Source organism: Orcinus orca, chromosome 15 (assembly GCF_937001465.1).
Source record: "Orcinus orca chromosome 15, mOrcOrc1.1, whole genome shotgun sequence".
In the NCBI taxonomy this organism is placed as follows: Eukaryota; Metazoa; Chordata; class Mammalia; order Artiodactyla; family Delphinidae; genus Orcinus; species Orcinus orca.
Genome location: NC_064573.1, coordinates 36,837,429 through 36,859,085, shown reverse-complemented (window position 1 = coordinate 36,859,085; position 21,657 = coordinate 36,837,429).

Sequence of the window (21,657 nt, the reverse complement as noted above, 5' to 3'; positions counted from 1 at the left end):
TTTTGTGTCTCAATACAAACTTTAAGATTTTTTGTTCTAGTTCCATAAAAAATGCCATTGGTAATTTGATAGGGATCACATTGAATATGTAGATTGCTTTGAGAAGTATAGTAATGTTAACAATGTTGATTCTTCCAATCCAAGAACATGGTATATGTCTCCATCTGTTTGTATCATCTTTAATTTCTTTCATTAGTGTCCTATCATTTTCTAAACACAGGTCTTTTTTCACCCTATGTGGGTTTATTCCTAGGTATTTTATTCTTTTTGTTGCAGTAGTAAATGGGAGTGTTTCCTTAATTTCACTTTCAGATTTTCCATCATTAGTGTATAGGAATGCAAGAGATTTATGTGCATTAATTTTGTACCCTGAAAGTTTACCAAATTCATTGATTAGCTCTAGCAGTTTCCTGGTGGCATCTTTAGGATTCTCTATGTACAGTATCATGTCATCTGCAAACAGTGACAGTTTTACGTCTTCTTTTCCAATTTGTATTCCTTTTATTACTTTTTCTTCTCTGAGTGCTGTGGCTAGGACTTCCAAAACTATTTTGAATAGTAGTGGCGAGAGTGGACACACTTGTTTTGTTCCTGACCTTAGAGGAAATGCTTTCAGTTTTTCACCATTGAGAATGATGTTTGCTGTGGGTTGGTCATATATGGCCTTTATTATGTTGAGGTAGTTTCCCTCTGTGCCCACTTTCTGGAGAGTTTTTATCATGAATGGGTGTTGAATTTTGTCAAAAGCTTTTTCTGCATCTATTGAGATGATCATATGGCTTTTATTCTTCAATTTGTTAATATGGTGTATCACATTGATTGATTTGTGTATATTGAAGAATCCTTGCATCCCTGGGATAAATCCCACTTGATCATGGTGTATGATCATTTTAATGTGTTGTTGGATTGTGTTTGCTGGTATTTTGTTGAGGATTTTAACATCTATATTCATCAGTGATATTGGTCTGTAATTTTCTTTTTTTCTAGTATCTTTATCTTGTTTTGCTATCAGGGTGATGGTGGCTTCATAGAATGAACTTGGGAGTGTTCCTTCCTCTGAAAGTTTTTGGAAGATGTCGAGAAAGATGGGTGTTATTTCTTCACTAAATGTTTGATAGAATTCACCTTTGAAGCCATCTGGTTCTGGAGTTTTGTTTGTTGGAATATTTTTAATCACAGTTTCAATTTCATTACTTGTGAATTGGCGGTTCATATTTTCTATTTCTTCCTGGTTCAGCCTTGGAAGGTTATACCTTTCTAAGAATTTGTCCATTTCATCCAGGTTGTCCATTTTATTGGCAGTAGAGTTGCTTGTAGTAGTTTCTTAGGTTGCTTTGTATGTCTGCGGTGTCCATTGTAACTTCTCCTTTTTCATTTCTAATTTTATTGATTTGAGTCCTCTCCCTCTTTTTCTTCATAAGTCTGGCTAATGGTTTATCAATTTTGTTTATCTTCTCAAAGAACTAGCTTTTAGTTTTATTGACCTTTGCTATTGTTTTCTTTGTTTCTGTTTCATTTATTTCTGCTCTGATCTTTATGATTTCTTTCCTTCTTCTAACTTTGGGTTTTGTTTGTTCTTCTTTCTCTAGTTCCTTTAGGTGTAAGGTTAGATTTTTTTTATTTGTGATTTTTCTTGTTTATTGAGGTAGACTTGTATAGCTATAAACTTCCCTCTTAGAACTGCTGTTGCTGCATCCTGTAGGCTTTGGATGTCATGCTTTAAATGTCATTTGTCTCTAGGTATTTTTTGATTTCCTCTTTGATTTCTTCAGTGATCTCTTGGTTATTTACTAACGTATTGTTTAGCCTCCCTGTGTTTTTATTTTTCTCCCTGTAATTCCTTTCTAATCTCATAGTGTTGTGATCAGAAAAGATGCTTGATATGATTTCAATTTTCTTAAATTTACTGAGGCTTCATTTGTGACTCAAGATGTGATCTATCATGGAGAATGTTCCATGCACACTTGAGAAGAAAATGTAATCTGCTGTTTTTGGATGGAATGCCTTATAAATATCAATTAAATCTATCTGGTCTATTGTGTCATTTAAAGCTTCTGTTTCCTTATTTATTTTCATTTTCCATGATCTGTCCATTGGTGTAAGTGATGTGTTAAAGTCCCCCACTATTATTGTGTTACTGTCGATTTCCTCTTTTATAGCTGTTAGCAGTTGCCTTATGTATTGAGGTGTTCCTATGTTGTGTGCATATATATTTATAATTGTTATATATTCTTGTTGGATTGATCCCTTGATCATTATCTAGTGTCATTCCTTGTCTCTTGTAACGTTCTTTATTTTAAAGTCTATTTTATCTGATATGAGTATTGCTACTCTAGCTTTCTTTTGATTTCAATTTGCATGGAATATCTTTTCCATCCCCTCATTTTCAGTCTGAGTGTGGTCTGAAGTGGGTCTCTTGTAGACAGCATATATGTGGGTCTTGTTTTTGTATCCATTCAGCGAGCCTGTGACTTTTGGTTGGAGCATTTAATCCATTCATGTTTAAGGTAGTTATCAATACGTATATTCCTATGGCCATTTTCTTCATTGTTTTGGGTTTGTTTTTGAGGTCCTTTCCTTCTCTTGTGTTTTTCACTTACAGAAATTCCTTTAGCATTTGTTTTAGAACTGGTTTGGTGGTGCTGAATTCTCTTAGTTTTTGTTTGTCTGTAAAGCTTTTGGTTTCTTCATCAAATCTGAATGAGATCCTTGCCGGGTAGAGTAATCTTGGTTGTAGTTTCTTCCCTTTCATCACTTTAAGTATATTGTGCTACTCCCTTCTGGATTGTAGAGTTTCTCCTGTGAAATCAGCTGTTAACCTTATGGGAGTTTACTTGTATGTTATTTGTCGTTTTTCCCTTGCTGCTTTCAATAATTTTTCTTTCTCTTTAATTTTTGCCTATTTGATTACTATTTGTCTTGGCATGTTTCTCCTTGGGTTTATCCTGCATGGGACTCACTGCAGTTACTGGGCTTAGGTGGCTATTTCCTTTCCCATGTTAGGGAATTTTTTATTATAATCTCTTCAAATATTTTCTCTGGTCCTTTCTCTCTCTCTTCTCCTTCTGGGACTCCTATAACGTGACTGTTTCTGTTTTTAATGTTGTCCCAGAGGTCTCTTAGGCTGTCTTCATTTCTTTTCATTCGTTTTTTCTTTATTCTGTTCCACAGTAGTGAATTTCACCATTCTGTCTTCCAGGTCCCTTATCCATATTGTTTAGCCTCCATGCGTTTTTGTTTTTATGTTTCTTTCCCTGTAATTCACTTCTAATCTCATAGCATTGTGATCAGAAAAGACGCTTGATATGATTTCAATTTTCTTAAATTTACTGAGGCTTGATTTGTGACTCAAGATGTTATCTATCATGGAGAATGTTCCATGCACACTTGAGAAGAAAGTGTAATCTATTGCTTTTGGATGGAATGTCCTTCTGCCTCAGTTATTCTGCTATTGATTCCCTCTAGTGTAGTTTTCATTTCAGTTATTGTATTGTTCATTTCTGTTTGTTTGTTCTTTAATTCTTCTAGATCTTTGTTAAACATTTCTTGCATCTTCTCAATCTTTGCCTGCATTCTACTTCTGAGGTCCTGGATCATCTTCACTATCATTATTCTGAATTCTTTTTCTGGAAGGTTGTCTATTTCCACTTCATTTATTTGTTTTCTTGGGTTTTATCTTATTCCTTCATCTGGTACATAGCTCTCTGTATTTTCATCTTGTCTCTCTTTCTTTGAATGTGTTTTTATTCCACAAGCTGCAGGATTGTTGTTCTTCTTTCTTCTGCTGTCTGCCATCTCAGAAGACCCTGCTTTTTAATTGTGACTGTTAATATGCTTCACACTTAAGTGTGGTAAGAGACCAAAGGGTCGCTAAATACATAAGAAGAATTCAATGGCAGAAAAAAAATTATCTGATACAGGCAGATAATGTAGGGAACAGACAAAATTAAATAAATACCCTTCTCATAATTATCTTCAGCTATACCAAGAGCAAAATCCACAGATAAGACAAAAAATAATTTTATTTAATTTTTTTTTAAAAAGGAAAAAAATTTCTGGAAATGTAAAATATTAGGAATCAACTAAGTTAGAACATAATGTCAAAATTTTCCATAAAGTGTAACATAAAAACAGTGGAAATTAAAGCTATAACAGAAAAGTCTAACATAATCAATCTAAGACCTAAACAGCTGATATAGAGTCCAGAGCAAACATAAGAAATACCTATTTTGGAGAAATAATAACCATTTTTTAAAGTCAAGGACATGGAAATCTGCATTGAAAGATGGATGTCCATCTAGTGTCCAGCATAGTGAAAAATAGCATATCCATCATAAAATAAATTATCATGATATTTCAGAACATGGGATGTTGATGGAATTATTAGTCACACAAAAAATAATGATTTGTATGGATTATAGTTTCAAAATAGCAAGAATGGATGTTAGAACCTAATAACTTCAACACTCTGAGTAAACATCACTTTCAACATAGAATTTAGTAACCAAACTATCAACTGAATGTGAGGACAAAATAAAGACAAAGAAGACTCAAAAAAATTTAACTATCAGTCACCTTTATGTGAGAAGCAACATGATGATGTGGTCTAGAAACATGCAGTTAGTCAACCAAGACAGATTAAGATTTCATATCCAGGAAGAAGGAATGTAATCATACTAGGAGAACATTTAAGAGAATTCTTTAGAGTATAATGAAGAAGCATTCTTTGAGAGAGCATTCAAGTCTAGATTGTAGTTAGACGATAGAAAGTTCTGGTAGGAAAGTCCTCAAGGAATAGAAAATGATAACAGAATATCTGATATGGTAGCATATTCAGGAAAAATGTGGGGTTTGTGTTTACTGGATAGAGCAAGAGAGAAAAGGAAAGGTCAATAGAAAACTAATGGAAAGCAAACTGTTGTGAAGAAAGGGAATGTAATACCAATATATTATTTGGCTCAGCAGTGAACAATATTTATATAATTATTATAAGATTAATATAGCTATGGTTTTAACTGAGTGACTTATTATTTGCATATATGTGGAAGATGAGATGCAGATGTTGTATGAGGAATAATGTCTAAGTCAATACAAAATAATGCATTATTTGCATCTTTAGAAATATGAAGGTGATTACTAGAAGACACAACAAAAGGAGCTGTATAAGAGGTATATTGGGACATGGGATTGTCATTAAGAACTATTTGTGTTTTCAAATTATGTGTATGCATTCTGCAGATAAACATTAGACCTAAACCAAACACAAAAACCTTCAGTGCTCTCTTGCCTCTCTCTCTTTCTCTCCCTGTCTTTTCCATGAAGCTTTCCACCATCCATCCAGTTCCTTTATTTGTCCCTAGAGTCAACCACAAAACACAGAAAATGATGAGCAACCATTTTCTCACTTCCTCCAAGAATGATACATACATAACTAGTGCCATCTTAGATACATGGGAAAGAAGTTGATTCATTATATTCAATGGATACCTTAGGTGATTAAGACAATTCTCTTGCTGAATAGGTGGAGAAAATATGTACTTGGGCTCTGTTAACACTTAACTTATTGTTTTGATTATCTCTGCATAGTACCTCCTCCCATTATATCCATGATATTTCTATCATTCTGCCTATACTAACTTTTTGCTTTCTAATTTTCTGCTCCAAAGCCTGTTTCTTCCTCTAGTTTCTTTAAAGGCAGAACTCTATCCTATTTTTCAGATGCTAAAACATTGTCTGATATTTAATATATGACCCATAGATCTTGATTTAGTTTTGCTAATTAATCCATGTGTATGCATTTTAGAAGACTGAAGTGTCTCCGTCAAAAATGGTGAGCAATTGAAAAAGCCAAGTCATACATCCATATTACCACTAACCAGCTGAATGCACTTGGAAAAGTTTACACTCTTGGAGGCTTGTTTCCTCATTTACTCAGTGGTGTTGGTAATATGTTAGCTAAACATCTCATGGGACTGTTGCTAATACCCAGAGAGAAGATGAAGGAGGTGATATTGAGAACAATCTATCCAGCACCTAGGAGCTTAGAGTTAAGGACTCCTTACAACAAGTCTTACGGTCCTTCCTGCATGGTAAGGCTGGTCTTCCAAACCTAGTGAAGTGTTTACATTTGCAAAGATGGTCCAAAATTAACCAGAACCCCCCAGTGTGGTAGGCTCAAAAAAGTGACAAAGGTTTGGGCTTAAATAAGGTAATTCTGAGTATAGTATTGAGTTTAAATAATGCCATCACATAAAGAAATGCATAGGAGGGTTTTCTGTCCCTGGCCCCTGCATGTGCTGAATACACAGTGAGGTCTTAGGGTTTATTGACAAGATATCAGCAAAAGGTGAGCTATAGACAGATCTGATAAAAGTTGGACAGTGCTATGCACAAATAGCTCCCACTGAAGACCAGCAAAATGCAAAATGAATAAGATCTCTCTCTGTGTATGTGTGTGTGTTGTATAAACAAACTTTACCCAAAATAATTTTCCAAAATCTGTTAATCTACTGACTTTCCCCATCACCACTGGGAAATGAGAATTGAAAATATTTAAATATTGGCAGAGGGATGGGATCTGGGCGGCAAACCAATATTCTCCATTAAAGTTTGAGGTTTAAAGATCCATTTATCAAAACCTTTGGTGTGTGCCCAAGTCTTCCTGAATTAATGCATGCGTGCATATGAAAATCAATGTTTCCTGCCCATATAAACACTGCAGCTCTGAATCAATCTCTCAAAGCTGAAGAGGGTTAAATATTTAAACAAGCTATGTATTGAAATACATTTTTAATGCCGTGAAGTCATTCTGATGAAAGATTACTCAGGAGCCTTCATTACTGAGTGTAGAGAGTAATGTGGTATTATCGGAACAGATGGCCCAACTGTCTGTGGGCCCTGGCCCCCCTCAAGGTAGATTCAAATACTACTCCTAGAGTCAGCTGTTGGTAGCCAGTGGCCTGAATGGATGGCTGCCTGCACACCACACATCCCTGCATGACAGCCATGCTGGCTGCTGTCTTGGGGAATATTTCCTTAAGGAGTCAAATGCTGATTTGATTTGACTTGATTTCTTTGTGAGCACGTCATGCTTCTGCTGGTTGTTTTGAGCAGAAGCTGTTGTTCAGGAATCCAGAGTGGATGAGATGACCGTTTAGCTGCTTGTTGTCTGATTTCAGCTGGGGTACTCTCAAAAGTCTGAATGGAGTACGATTTAAGGCTACCTATTTTGCTACCTGTTTCTGATGAGACATTATAGTGAGTAGAAAGGGCACTTCATTGTGCTTAAATTTGAATGTCCTGAGCTGTAGTGCTTTTGCCCTTGATTACTAGCTGTGTGGCTTTGGGAAACTTGCATAATTGTTCTGAGCCCAGTTATTTTTAAATGTGATCCCTTATACTCCTTTCTTTTATAGCTTTCTCTGACCAGATTTTCAGTCTTGTGATTACAGGAAAGAATCGTATAGAGAATATTAGTGATAGAAAGAGGACTGGATTCAGATCCAGACGGAGGGATCTGGTCTCCAAACACATTTCAAGCCCCTTTGCCTCACTGAATCTCACTTTTGTTGTCTCTAAAATGACATGAAACTTCCTGTTCTATCTACCTCTACTGAACATTTTGAGGAATCTGTAAAAATACTGAAAAATGTCTGTTAAAAGGATACATTTCTGATTGTGAAAGCTAGGGATGAGCAAATGGGGAAGATTATGACACCGTGAGGAGGAGGGGTCTGAGGTGACCAGTGCGACTGGTACATTTCAGAGCATATGGGTAATCTGTAAATTAAACTCCGTGCTGTCCTAAGTCAGATTAGCTAAGTGACTCTGTTCACCGTTGCTTTCCAAGCCCAAATGTGGGAGGAAATATGTCACCATAAGCAACCATCTGAGTTTTATTTATTTGAGTATCAATCAGGTCAAGACTAGAAGCCACATGGGCTACCAAGAGACCATAAGTGATGAGCACATATTGTGGTTTTGCATTTGGATGATGAACGAAATTTATAAAGGTAAATGTAATACTCGATGAAAATCATTACATTCTTGAGCCAGATATTGACTGAATTAAACATTTCTGAGGTTTTTCTAATGTGCTATTGGTGACAGGTATTCAGTAAAGAATAACACTCTTCAGGGAGAGAAAATAAAGAACACACACTCTTCTAAGTAGCCACAATCTTCTGCGGGAAGCGTGAAAAGGGAAAAGTTGGAGAGGATTTAAAAGAACACTTGGCAGCTTTCACATACAGCCTCCTTGTTACAATCCCACTAATTTGCCAAGGATCAAATCATCAACTGTAAGAGGAATTGGATCCAGACATTTTGAGTCACAGACTGATAGCTGCCATTTTCATTAGGTAAAGCCTGTCATTCCCTCTGCTTGCTTATTAGCTGTGGAAGCTGATAGCTATACATGTACCGCAGGGGCAGGCAGGTGCCAAGCCCTGCGGTCCTGTACTGGTTTGGCATGTTCAGGGTCTCTAGTTTCATTATTTCTTTTTCCTACAGATTAACTGGTTTCTACATCCCAGTTATTAATTTCACTTCCACTCAGAGGCATTACAGCTATACCATAGGCATCCAACAATATGTCCCTACTGGCAATGTCACCATTTCTTCCCTGTCCCTTGTAACTCATTATTGAACAAATTGCTTCCTGGTCAAGTCATACGATTCCTTCTGAACTTATAATAGTTAAGGGACATGTGTGAACTTGATCTCTGGAGGTCAATCTATGAAACCAATGCATGAATCCTCTGGAATATTCCACACAATTTCTTGCTTCTTTCAGTTTGTTTTCTCAATTCCTTCCACCTAGAATATCTATATGCCACTCCCTTGGGATGTTTAAATTTTTCCTACCCTTTCTGTTTCTAAGTAATCTTCATGATTTCCATGGAGCATCTCCTAACCACCTAACTTTGTATGTTCTTTTACCAATCTGAACTATGATACCACATGCCTTTGAAACACTTCTTTGTCACATAAAATACAGTATCACACTGTTAGCTAGGTGTTGGGGGTGCACTAGTGAATTATCCGTAGTCCTTATCTTCTGCCACCTAACTAGCCTGTGTGACTTTGAGAAAATGATTAATCACTCTCATCTCCCATGGAAATAATACCTCCTCTACAAATTGTTGTAAGAACAAAATAAGAAAGTGTGAAATTCTTTTGTAAATTTTAAAGTACTACATGAACACAAGGTATTGATTTTATTATGCCTACTTCCAATCATATTTGTTTGCAATCATTTGGTGTATAAAGATCAAGATATCTTTTGTTGGTTTTAGCAGAGTGATTTGCACATAAAAATTGAATTGATTGATTCATTTGTGACTTCAGATTTATGATCCAAGGGTCTAATAATATTTCAAAATTTTAGCAGTCCATGACTGAGGTTTTGAGTTTCCTTTCTCTTTAGTCCTTGCAAGTTCAAATGGAGTTGTTTCCTATCTATATGAGATTGTGGTCACTCAAACATGGAGGCTATATGGGGCTGGGGTTCTGGGCATGTGTCCTCCATATAATCTCATTATACTTTACTCATAACTTTCCAGTTTAGAAAAGAAACCATGTCCAGCTATTCTTCATCAACTTTTTATTTGAGTTAACTGATTTTAAAGTCTGCTAGCCTCATTTTGGTGTTAGAACTTTTAGCAAAAATATCTTCAGACACAAATAATAAAGAAGAATAACAAAATTGAGCAGTAAATTTTGAATGCATCAATTTTTTTATTTTTTAAAAGTATATTCATGTGTATATTCATGTGTGTTAGTCCATATAATCTTTTGGGCATGCTCATGAATGAAAACATTCTAAAACTTATTTTATAGATAAGAAGTAGAAGGAAACTAGCTTATTTGAAGAGGCAATTATAAAATCAGTTTTGCATATTATCTATCCAAATCACCTTATCCTGGGACAGAGGAGTGATCTAACTAGATATCTGTGTGAGAAAAAAAATTGTGGAGAGTGACTCTTGCCCCCCAAACCACAAAGAGCACTGTCATTAGGTTTGTAAGCAGAATCAAAACTTGAGAATGTGCTCAAGGAAGCTGCTGGAGGAGGAAATCTGAATGAATTGTTAGTGGAAGACACCACACATCATGTCATCTTGTAAGACATTCATTGTCAGATATAAAAGAAAAATTATTTTGTGAATGAAAAACAAATAAGTGTACAATAATTGGATATAGTTTTCTTATTTTCAATTTATTTTAATTGAAATAATTCTTTTAGACTTCTTTCGACATAGATTGTTAGGAAAACCTCTGTTGTATATACATGAAAATAAACCTATGTAAGATACACTGGTTTTGGAGGTCCTCCGTCTTTTCTAACTCTGACTTTTCTCAATGACTTCTCTACTTGGACATTGATGCTCATGTATTTGCAAGTTATATTGTCTTCTGAGCCATGAAGAGAATTGATGAGTCAGCATTCCTTAAAAGGGTGCTCTAGTATTGCCTCCATGAGTTTTTTGGGTTTAGCTTATCGGGTTTTGGGTTTTTTGTTTTGAAACTGCTGTGACTCACTCTTGAAATTAACTTAAGGATGATTGCTACAATAGTAACTGTTGTTATTTTTTGATCTCAGAGGTGTAAAATATGGTGAGACAAATTCATTTTGGTTGTCTGTGAGTATATGGAAATAGGAAATGAATCTGTAGTCAGGGGTTAGAGAGTGGCATAAAACCAGGAGTCCAGCAAATATAGCAAAAGACTGGAGGTCATTCTTTGGATAGTTGTGGGATTGGAGATGACTTTTATGCACTCTCTGGGGCTGATACAGTGGTGGAAATGGGAGAGTAAACTAAAAATGAATAATAACCCAGGACAAGGTCTACCCCATTATTTAAAGATTGGACCTGCACAGTTACAATATAATTACTCACAAAACAATCTGTACAATACCGTTTAGAGGTGACAGCTGTAAAATAGACATCAGGCATCCTGAGTGCAAATCGCACTTTTGTCGTTAACTTGTGAGACTTGACTTAGGTGATTGTTATTTTCCTCATCTGAAAAGAAAGGATCCTACTTGCTTCCCTTTCCTCACTCTAAGGATTACTATTGGCTTCCATAGACAGTTATTTAATAGCTGCTACATAAAAGGTAAGCAGGTAGGTCTACCCGCATCTGGCTTTAAACATGAACCTACAGCAGAGGGTCCTCATATTACACATAAGGAACCTGACACTTAAGTCTGTTGAGTCACCAGGACTAGTTCAACTCACTACTAAACAGCAGAGATGGGATTAAATATAGACCTATTGATTCAATCCAGTTTTCTTTTGTTATATCATGTAAGAAAAATTGGGAGATGCAAGAGGGAGGAGATATGAGGATATATGTATATGTATAGCTGATTCACTTTGTTATAAAGCAGAAACTAACACACCATTGTAAAGCAATTATATTCCAAAAAATATGTTAAAATAAAAAGAATGAAATTATAAAACGAATGGTATGTAATGAAATAAACGAATGGTATGTAATGAAACTTAAAAGCTTTTGCACAGAGAAGGAAACCATAAACAAGATGAAAAGACAACCCTCAGAATGCAAGAAAATATTTGCAAACAAAGCAAATGACAACGCATTAATCTCCAAAATGTACAAGCAGCTCATGCAGCTTAATACCGGAAAAACAAACAAGCCAATCCAAAACTGGGCAGAAGACCTAAATAGACATTTCTCCAAAGAGGATATACAGATTGCCAACAAACACAAGAAAGGATGCTCAACATCACTAATCATTAGAGAAATACAAATCAAAACTACAATGAGATATCATCTCACACCAGTCAGAATGGCCATCATCAAAATATCTACAAACAATGAATGCTGGAGAGGGTGTGGAGAAAAGGGAGCCCTCTTGCACTGTCAGTGGGAATGTAAATTGATACAGCCACTATGGAGAACAGTATGGAGGTTCCTCAAAAATCTCAAAATAGAACTACCATATGACCCAGCAATCCCACTACTGGGCATATACCCTGAGAAAACCATAATTGAAAAAGGATCATGTACCACAATATTCACTGCAACTCTATTTAAAATATCTAGGACATGGAAGCAACCTAAGTGCCCATTGACAGATGAATGGATAAAGAAGATGTGACACATATATACAGTGGAATATTAGCCATAAAAAGAAATGAAATTGAGTTATTTGTATTGAGGTGGATGGACCTAGAGACTGTCAAACAGAGTGAAGTAAGTCAGAAAGAGAAAAACAAATACCATATGCTAACACATATATATGGAATCTAAAGAAAAAAAAAAGTGGTTCTGAAGAACCTAGGGTCAGGACAGGAATAAAGACGCACATGTAGAGAATGGACTTGAGGACACAGGGAGGGGAAAGGGTAAGCTGGAACGAAGTGGGAGATTGACATGGACCTATATACACTACCAAATGTAAAATAGGTAGCTAGGGGGAAGCAGCCGCATAGTACAGGGAGATCAGCTCGGTGCTTTGTGTCAACTTAGAGGGGTGGGATAAGGAGGGTGGGAGGGAAGTGCAAGAAGGAGGAGATATGGGGATGTATGTATATGTATAGCTGATTCACTTTCTTGTACAGCAGAAAATAACACACCATTGTAAAGAAATTATACTCCAATAAAGATGTTAAAAAGAAAAGAATAATTGGGAGAGCTTAACACAAAATAAAGGGCTATAGGGGAATAGTGTGTTAATGATATAGTCACTTTGTATATGGAAAATTTCGATGTCAAATATTTTGATTAAAGTCTTGCTTCTTTTCTTGATGAGGAGATGCACAAATGCTGTTTACTGAAGAATCTTATTCTGTGCCCTTAGAGTTTTTTTCTGTGTCTCCCTCACCTCTACCACCATCACTACCAAACTCGAAGTTGATTGTTTTCTGAGAAACTGGGACTAAATAGGAATCAGATTGCAAGTCAGTCCCAACAACGCCATATTTAACAACACCTACAAGATAAAAGTTACATACTCAAAGTAATCCAGAGTGCATAAATGAATATTCACAGAGCTCTTATCACAAGCTTGGCATTGTGTTCTGTGATTTTATATTTGTCAGTTCATAAAATTCTTGCTATCCTGCTGATTAGAAAACTGAAGCTTTGGCAATGTTACCCAGTTTATCCAAATTCATATAGATAGGTCTTTTGATTCACTGCTTATCCCATTCTAGCCATGAGATTCTTTTCAAGGGCAGTAGAAATCAGGACCAGTCAAATTCAAATTCCTGTGGTAACACTATAAGTACCTGTGTTTCTGTTGCCAGGGGATTTTTAAAAAGGGAGTGTACAGGAATTACAAGATGGCAGATCAGGGAGCAAACTTTCTCTTCTGGCTGCACTGCATGGCATGGGAGATCTTAGTTCCCCAACCAGGAATCTAACACTTGTCCCCTGAAGTAGAAGTGTGGAGTCTTTTTTTATTTTTTTACATCTTTATTGGAGTATAAATGTTTTACAATGGTGTGCTAGTTTCTGCTTTATAACAAAGTGAATCAGCTATGTATATATACATATATCTCTATATCTCTTCCCTCTTGCATCTCTCTCCTTCCCACTCTCGCTATCCCACCCCTCTAGGTGTTCACAAAGCACTGAGCTGAACTCCCTGTGCTATGTGGCTCCACCCCACTAGCTATATGTGTTAGCATACTGTATTAGTTTTTCTCTTTCTGACTTACTTCACTCTGTATGACAGACACTAAGTCCATACACTGCACTACATATAACTCAATTTCATTTCTTTCTGTGGCTGAGTAATACTGCATTGTATATATGTGTCACAATTCTATATGCATTCATCTGTTATGGACACTTAGGTTGCTTCCATGTCCTGGCTATTGTAAATAGAGCTGCAATGAACATTGTGGTACATGACTCTTTGAATTATGGTTTTCTCAGGGTATATGCCCAGTAGTGGGATTCCTGGGTCTTATGGTAGTTCTATTTTTAGTTTCTTAAGGAAACTCCATACTGTTCTCCATAGTGGCTGTATCAATTTACATTCCCACCAACATTGTAAGAGGGTTCCCTTTTCTTCACACACTCTCCAGCATTTATTGTTTATAGATCTTTTGATGATGGCCATTCTGACTGGTGTGAGATGATATCTCATTGTAGTTTTGATTTGTATTTCTCTAATGATTAATGATGTTGAGCATCCTTTCATGTGTTTGTTGGCAATCTGTATATCTTATTTGGAGAAATGTCTATTTAGGTCTTCTGCCTATTACTGGATTGTTTTTCTTGTTTGTTTTTTTTAATTGAGCTGCATGAGCTGCTTATATATTTTGGAGATTAATCCTTTGTCAGTTGCTTCATTTGCAAATATTTTCTCCCATTTTGAGGGTTGTCTTTTCATCTTGTTTATGGTTTCCATTGCTGTGCAGAGCTTTTAAGTTTATTAGGTCCCATTTGTTTATTTTAGTTTTCATTTCTATTTCTCTAGGAGGGGGTTTAAAAAGGATTTTGCTGTGATTTATGTCATAGAGTGTTCTGTTTATGTTTCCTCTAAGAGTTTTAGAGTGTCTGGCCTTATATTTAGGTCTTTAATCCATTATGAGTTCTTTCTGTATATAGTGTTAGTAAGTGTTCTAATTTCATTCTTTTACATGTAGCTATCCAGTTTTCACAGCATCATTTATTGAAGAGGCTGTATTTTTCCATTGTATATTCTTGCCTCCTTTATCAAAAATAAGGTAACCATATGTAAATGGGTTAATCTCTAGCCTTTCTATCCTGTTCCATTGATCTGTATTTCTGGTTTTGTGCCAGTACCATAATGTCTTGATTACTGTAGCTTTGTAGTATAGTCTGAAGTCATGGAGGCTGATTCCTCCAGCTCTGCTTTTCTTTCTAAAGATTTATTTGACTACTCAGAGTCTTCTGTGTTTCCATACAAATTGTGAAATTTTTTGTTATAGTTCTGTGAAAAATGACAGTGATAGTTTGATAGGGATTGCATTGTATCTGCAGATTGCTTTGAGTAGTACAGTCATTTTCACAATGTTGATTCTTCCAATCCAAGAATGTGGTATATGTCTCCATATGTTTGTATCATACTTAATTTCTTTCATCAATGTCTTATAGTTTTCTGCATACAGGTCTTTTGTCTCCTTAGGTAGGTTTATTCCTAGGTATTTTATTCTTTTTGTTGCAGTGGTAAATGGCAGTTTTCCTTAAAGAAACTTTCAGATTTTTAATCATTATTGTATAGGAATGCAAGAGATTTATGTGCATTAATTTTGTATCCTATCACTTTACCAAATTCATTGATTAGCTCTAGGAGTTTTCTCATAGTGTCTTTAGGATTTGCTATGTATAGTATCATCTGCAAATAATGACAGCTTTAATTCTTCTTTTTTGTTTTGGATTCCTTTTATTTCTTTTTCTTCTCTGATTGCTGTGGCTAAAACTTTCACAACAAAGTTGAACAATAGTGATGAGAGTGGATAACCTTGTCTTGTTCCTGATCTTACTGGAAACAATTTCAGTTTTTCACCATTAAGGCCGATGTTAGCTGTGGGTTTGTTGTATATGGCCTTCATTATGTTGAGGTAAGTTCCCTCTATGCCTACTTTCTGGAGGTTTTCTTTTCATAAATCGATGTTGAGTTTTGCCAAAAGCTGTCTCTGCATCTATTGACATGATTTTATGGTTTTTCTCCTTCAGTTTGTTACTATGGTGTATCACATTGATTTGCGTATATTGAAGAATACTTGCATCCCTGGGATAAACCCCACTTGATCATGGTGCACGATACTTTCAATGTGCTGTTGGATTCTGTCTGCTAATATTTTGTTGAGGATATTTGCATCTATGTTCATCAGTTATATTGGCCTGTAGTTTTCTTTCTTTGTGACATCTTTGTCTGGTTTTGGTATTAGGGTGATGGTGGACTTGTATAATGAGTTTGGGAGTATTCCTCTCTCTGCTATATTTTAGAAGAGTTTGAGAAGGATAGGTGTGAGCTCTCCTCTAAATGTCCAAAAGAATTCGCCTGTGAAGCCTTCTGCTCCTGGGCTTTAGCTTGTTAGAATATTTTAAATCACAGTTTCAATTTCAGTGCTTGTGATTGGTCTCTTTATATTTCTGTTTCTTCCTGGTTCAGTCTCAGAAGGTTGTGCTTTTCTAAGAGTTTGTCCATTTCTTCCAGGTTCTCCATTTTATTGGCATAGAGTTGCTTGTAGTAATATCTCATGATCGTTAGTACTTCTGCAGTGTCAGTTTTTACTTCTCCTTTTTTGTTTCTATTTCTATTGATTTGAGTCTTCTCCCTATTTTGTTTGATGAGTCTGCCTAATGGTTTATCAATTCTGTTTATCTTCTCAAAGAACCAGCTTTTAATTTTTTTGATCTTTGCTATTGTTTCCTTCATTTCTTTTTCATTTATTTGTGATCTGATCTTTATGATTTCTTTCCTTCTGCCTACTTTGTGTTTTTTTGTTTCGTTTTGTTTTTCTTTCTCTAATTGCTTTAGGTGTAACTTTAGGTTGTTTATTTGAGATGTTTCTTCTTTCTTAAGTTAGCTTTGTATTGCTATAACTTTCATCTTCAAACTGATTTTGCTGTATCCAATAGGTTTTTGTCATCAGGATTTCATTGTCCTTTGGTTTTAGGTATTTTTTGATTTCTTCAGTGATATTTTGGTTATTGAGTAGTGAATTATTTAGCCTCCATATGTTTGTATGTTTTACAGATTTTTTCCTGTAATTGATATCTAGTCTCATAGCATTGTGGTCGGAAAAGGTACTTGATACAATTTCAATTTTCTTAAACTTACCAAGGCTTGATTTGTGACCCAAGATATGATCTATCCTGGAGAATGTTCCATTAGCAGTTGAGAAGAAAGTGTGTTCTGTTGTTTTTGGATGGAATGTCCTATAAATATCAATTAAGTCCATCTTGTTTAATGTATCATTTAAAGCTTGTGTTTCCTTATTTATTTTCATTTTGGATGATCTGTCCATAGGTGAAAATGTGGTGTTAAAGTCCTCTGCTATGAGTGCATTACTGTCGATTTCCCATTTTATGTCTGCTAGCATTTGCCTTATGTATTGAAGTGCTCCTATGCTGGGTGCATAAATATTTACAATTGTTATATCTTCTTCTTGAATTGATTCCCTTGATCATTATGTAGTGTCCTTCTTTGTCTCTTGTAATAGTCTTTGGTTTAAAGTCTATTTTGTCTCATATGAGAATTGCTACTCCAGCCTTCTTTTGATTTTCATTTGCATGGAATATCTTTTTCCATCCCCTCACTTTCAGTCTGTATGTGTCCCTAGGTGTGAAGTGGGTGTCTTGTGGACTGCATATATACGGATCTGATTTTTGTATCCATACAGCCAATCTATGTCTTTTGGTTGGAGTGTTTAATCCATTTACATTTCAGATAATTATCGATATGTATGTTCCTATTACCATTTTTCTTAATTGTTGTGGGTTTGTTTTTGTAGGTCTTTTCCTTTTCTTGTGTTTTCTGCCTAAAGGAATTCCTTTAGCATTTGTTGTAAAACTGGTTTGGTGGTGCTGAATTCTCTTAGCTTTTGCTTGTCTGTTAAGGTTTTAAATTCTCTTTCGAATCTGAGTGAGATCCTTGCTGTGTAGAGTAATCTTGGTTGCAGTTTTTGCCCTTTCATCACTTTAAGTATGTCTTGCCACTCCCTTGTGGTTTGCAGAGTTTCTGCTGAAACATCAGCCATTAAACTTATGGGGATTCCCTTGTATGTTATTTGTTGTTTTTCCATAGCTGCTTTCAATATTTTTTCTTTTAATTTTTTAATTAAAAATTAATTTTTTTAATTAAAAAATTTTAAATTTTTGATAGTTTGATTAATATGTGTCTGGGCGTGTTTCTCCTTGGATTTATCCTGTATGGAACTCTCTGCGCTTCCTGGTGTTGATTGACTATTTATTCCCATATTAGGGAAGCTTTCAACTATAATCTCTTTAAATATTTTCTCAGTACCCTTCTTTCTCTCTTCTTCTTCTGGGATCCTTATAGTTTGAATGTTGCTATGTTTAATGTTGTCCCAGATGTCTCTGAGACTGCCCTCAATTCTTTGCATTCTTTTTTTCTTTATTTACGTCTGCAGTAATTATTTCCACTATTTTATCTTCCAGGTAACTTATTCGTTCTTCTGCCTTAGTTTTTCTGCTATTGATTCCTTCTAGAGAATTTGAAATTTCATTTATTGTGTTGTTTGTCATTGTTTCCTTGCTCTTTATTTCTTTTAGGTCCTTGTTAAACGTTTCTTTTATTTTCTCCATTCTATTTCCAAGGTTTTTTATCATCTTTAATATCATTACTCTGAATTCTTTTTTAATGTAGACTGCCTATTTCCTCTTCATTTGTTTCTTCTGGTGGTTTTTACCTTGCTCCATCATCTGCTGTGTGTTTCTCTGTCTTCTAATTTTGCTTACCTTACTGTGTTTGGTGTTTCCTTTTTGCCAGCTGCAGGTTTGTAGTTCCCATTGTTTTCAGTGTCTGCCTGCAGTGGCTAAGGTTGGTTCAGTGGGTTGTGTAGGCTTCCTGGTTGAGGGCATTAGTGCCTGTGATCTGGTGGTTGTGTCTGCGTCTTTTTTCTCTGGTGGGCAGGTCTGCATCCGGTTGTGTGTTCTGGGGTGTCTGTGACCTTATTATGATTTTAGGCAGCCTCTCTGTTAATAGGTGGTGTTTTCCTGTCTTGCTAGTTGTTGGTCACAGGTTGTCCAGCACTGTAGCTTGCTGGTTTTTGCATGGAGATGGGTCTTGGTATTGAGATGGAGATCTATTGGAAATTTTTGCTGTTTGTTATTATGTGGAGCTGGGAGGTCTCTGGTGGATGAAGGTCCTGAACGCGGCACTCCCACCTCAGAGGCATAGCCCTGATGACCAGCCAGAGCACCAACACTCTGTCATCCACATGGCTCAGAATGAAAGGGAGAAAAAAAAAGAAAGAAAGAGAAAATAAAATAAAGTTCTTAAAATAAAAAATAATTATTAAAAATAAAATATTTAAAAAAGTAATAAAAAAAATGAAGGAAAGAAGAGAGCAACCAAAGCGAAAAACAAGTCCACCAATGATAACAAGCACTAAAAACTATACTAAAAGAATGAAAAAACGAACAGACAAAACCCTAGGACAAATGATAAAAGCAAAGCTATACAGACAAAATCACACACAGAAGCAGACACATACACACTGAGAAAAAGAAAAAATCTATATATATCATTGTTCCCAATGTCATCACCTCAGTTTGGGTTGATTTGTTGTCTATTCAGGTATTCCACAGATGCAGGGTACATCAGGTTGATTGTGGAGATTTAATCTGCTGCTCCTGAGGCTGCTGGAAGAAATTTCCCTTTCTCTGCTTTGTTCGCAGAGCTCCTGAGGTTCAGTTTTTGATTTGGCCCTGCCTCTGCATGTAGGTCGCCTGAGGGCATCTGTTCCCCACCCAGACAGGATGGTGTAAAAGGAGCAGCTGATTTGGTGTCTCTGGTTCACTTAGGCCGGGGGGAGGGAGGGGTACAGTATGTGGGGTGAGTCTGCGGCTGCAGAGGCCAGCTTAACTTTGCAACAGCCTGAGGCACACTGTGTGTTCTCCTGGAAAAGTTGTCCATAGATCATGGGACCCTGGAAGTGGCAGGCTGCACAGTCTTCCAGGAGGGGAGGTGTGGATAGTGACCTGTTCTTGTACACAGGCTTCTTGGTTGCTGCAGCAGCAGCCTTAGCATCTCATGCCCATCCCTGGAGTCCGCGCTGATAGCCACGGCTTGTGTAGGTCTGTGGAGCTCATTTAGGTGGTGCTCTGAATCCCCTTTCCTCGCACAATGTGAAACAAAGAGGCAAGAAAACGTCTCTTTCCTCTTCAGCAGTTCCAGACCTTTTCCCGGATTCCCTCCCTGCTAGCTGTGGTGCACTAGCCCCATTCAGGCTGTGTTCACGCCGCCAACCCCAGTCCTCTCCCTGGGATCTGACTGAAGCCAGAACCTCCGCTCCCAGGCCCCACCCGCCCCGGAGTGAGCAGGCAAGTCTTTCTGGCTGGTGAGTGCTGGCCGGCACCAATCCTCAGTGTGGGAATCTCTCTGCTTTTCCCTCCGCATCCTTGTCTCTGCGCTCTTCTCCATGGCTCCAAAGCTTTCCCCCTCCACCACCTGCAGTTTCCACCCATGAAGGAGCTTCCTAGTGTGTGGAAATTTTTCCTCTTTCACAGTTCCCTCCCACTGGTGCAGGTCCCGTCCCTATTCTTTTGTCTCTGTTTTTTCTTTTTTCTTTTGCCTTACCCAGGTATGTGGAGAGTTTCTTGCTTTTTAGGAGGTCTGAATTCTTCTTCCAGAGTTCAGTAGGTATTCTGTAGGAGTAGTTCCTCATGTAGATGTATTTCTGATGTATTTTTGGGGAGGAAGGTGACCTCCACTTCTTATTCTTTCACCATCTTGAAGCTCCTCCAAAGTGTGGAGTCTTAACCACTGGACTGCCTAGGAAGTCCCAGACAGTTTTTTTTATTTTCACTGTAACGAATTTTACTTGCTTCTAATGATAGCCTTAGGGCTGAATAATATTTATCCAAGACTAACTTCTGCCTCCAACTCCAACTCCAATTACATTTGTTTGTAATGCAAATCTTCCTTCTCTGCCTTTATTTATTTATTTATTTATAACATCTTTATTGGAGTATAATTGCTTTGCAGTGGACATATACACCCTACCAAATGTAAAACTGACAGTTAGTGGGAAGCAGCTGTGTAGCACAGGGGGATCAGCTCGGTGCTTTGTGACCACCTAGAGGGTTGGGATAGAGAGGGTGAGAGGAAGGGAGATGCAAGAAGGAAGAGATATGGGGATATATGTATATGTATAGCTGATTCACTTTGTTATAAAGCAGAAATTAACACATCCAGAGACTTTGTAATCTCCTGAATACTTTACTTGTAAAGAATACTAGCTCTGTTGTTTGTTTGTTTGTTTTTCTGGTTGATTATCTTCTCCAGGAGACAGGCTTCTGAGTAAAGTTTTTAAAAACAAAACAAACAACAAGCACATCTGCACAGACACAAACTCAGTTTTAAGGATTGTGGGAGAAGAAACTGGGGTGCTAAGGCTAGTCTCCTTTTAAACTATTCATTGATGACTAGTCAGACAGTTCTCATCCTATTTACATACAGCCTCCTTTCCATTTTGTGTGGCTTCTCCAGTTCTAGAGAAAGCTGTTCATCCATGCAAAGCTACTACCCTATGCAGACCAGCCTCTTTGAACAGTTGCTGAGATCACTCACCAAATCTCCCAGAGGATAAATGGATGCTTGGGTGAAATGTCAACACCCTGACTGTTTTATTAAGCCTGACTATATTGACAGCAGTGGTCTAGGTCATTTGAAGAGTACAATGATCATGCAGTCCCTCATCTTTGACATTGGATAGTTTTATATCTACACAGGGAGAATAGATAACGCATGTGAAACCTAATGCAATGCATGTCTAGGCTCTAGTGTTGGCTTGGAAGCTGAAGGATGAAGAAAGACAAAATGAACATGAACAGAAAGAGAAAAATGAATTCCTGAAAGAAGTGAGAATTGATCTGGATTCTCAGATTCTTGTTTTCAATTGTTATTTCCATTGGAAAACTTACTTATAAAAAGAGACCTCAAAGTTAAATGACCTG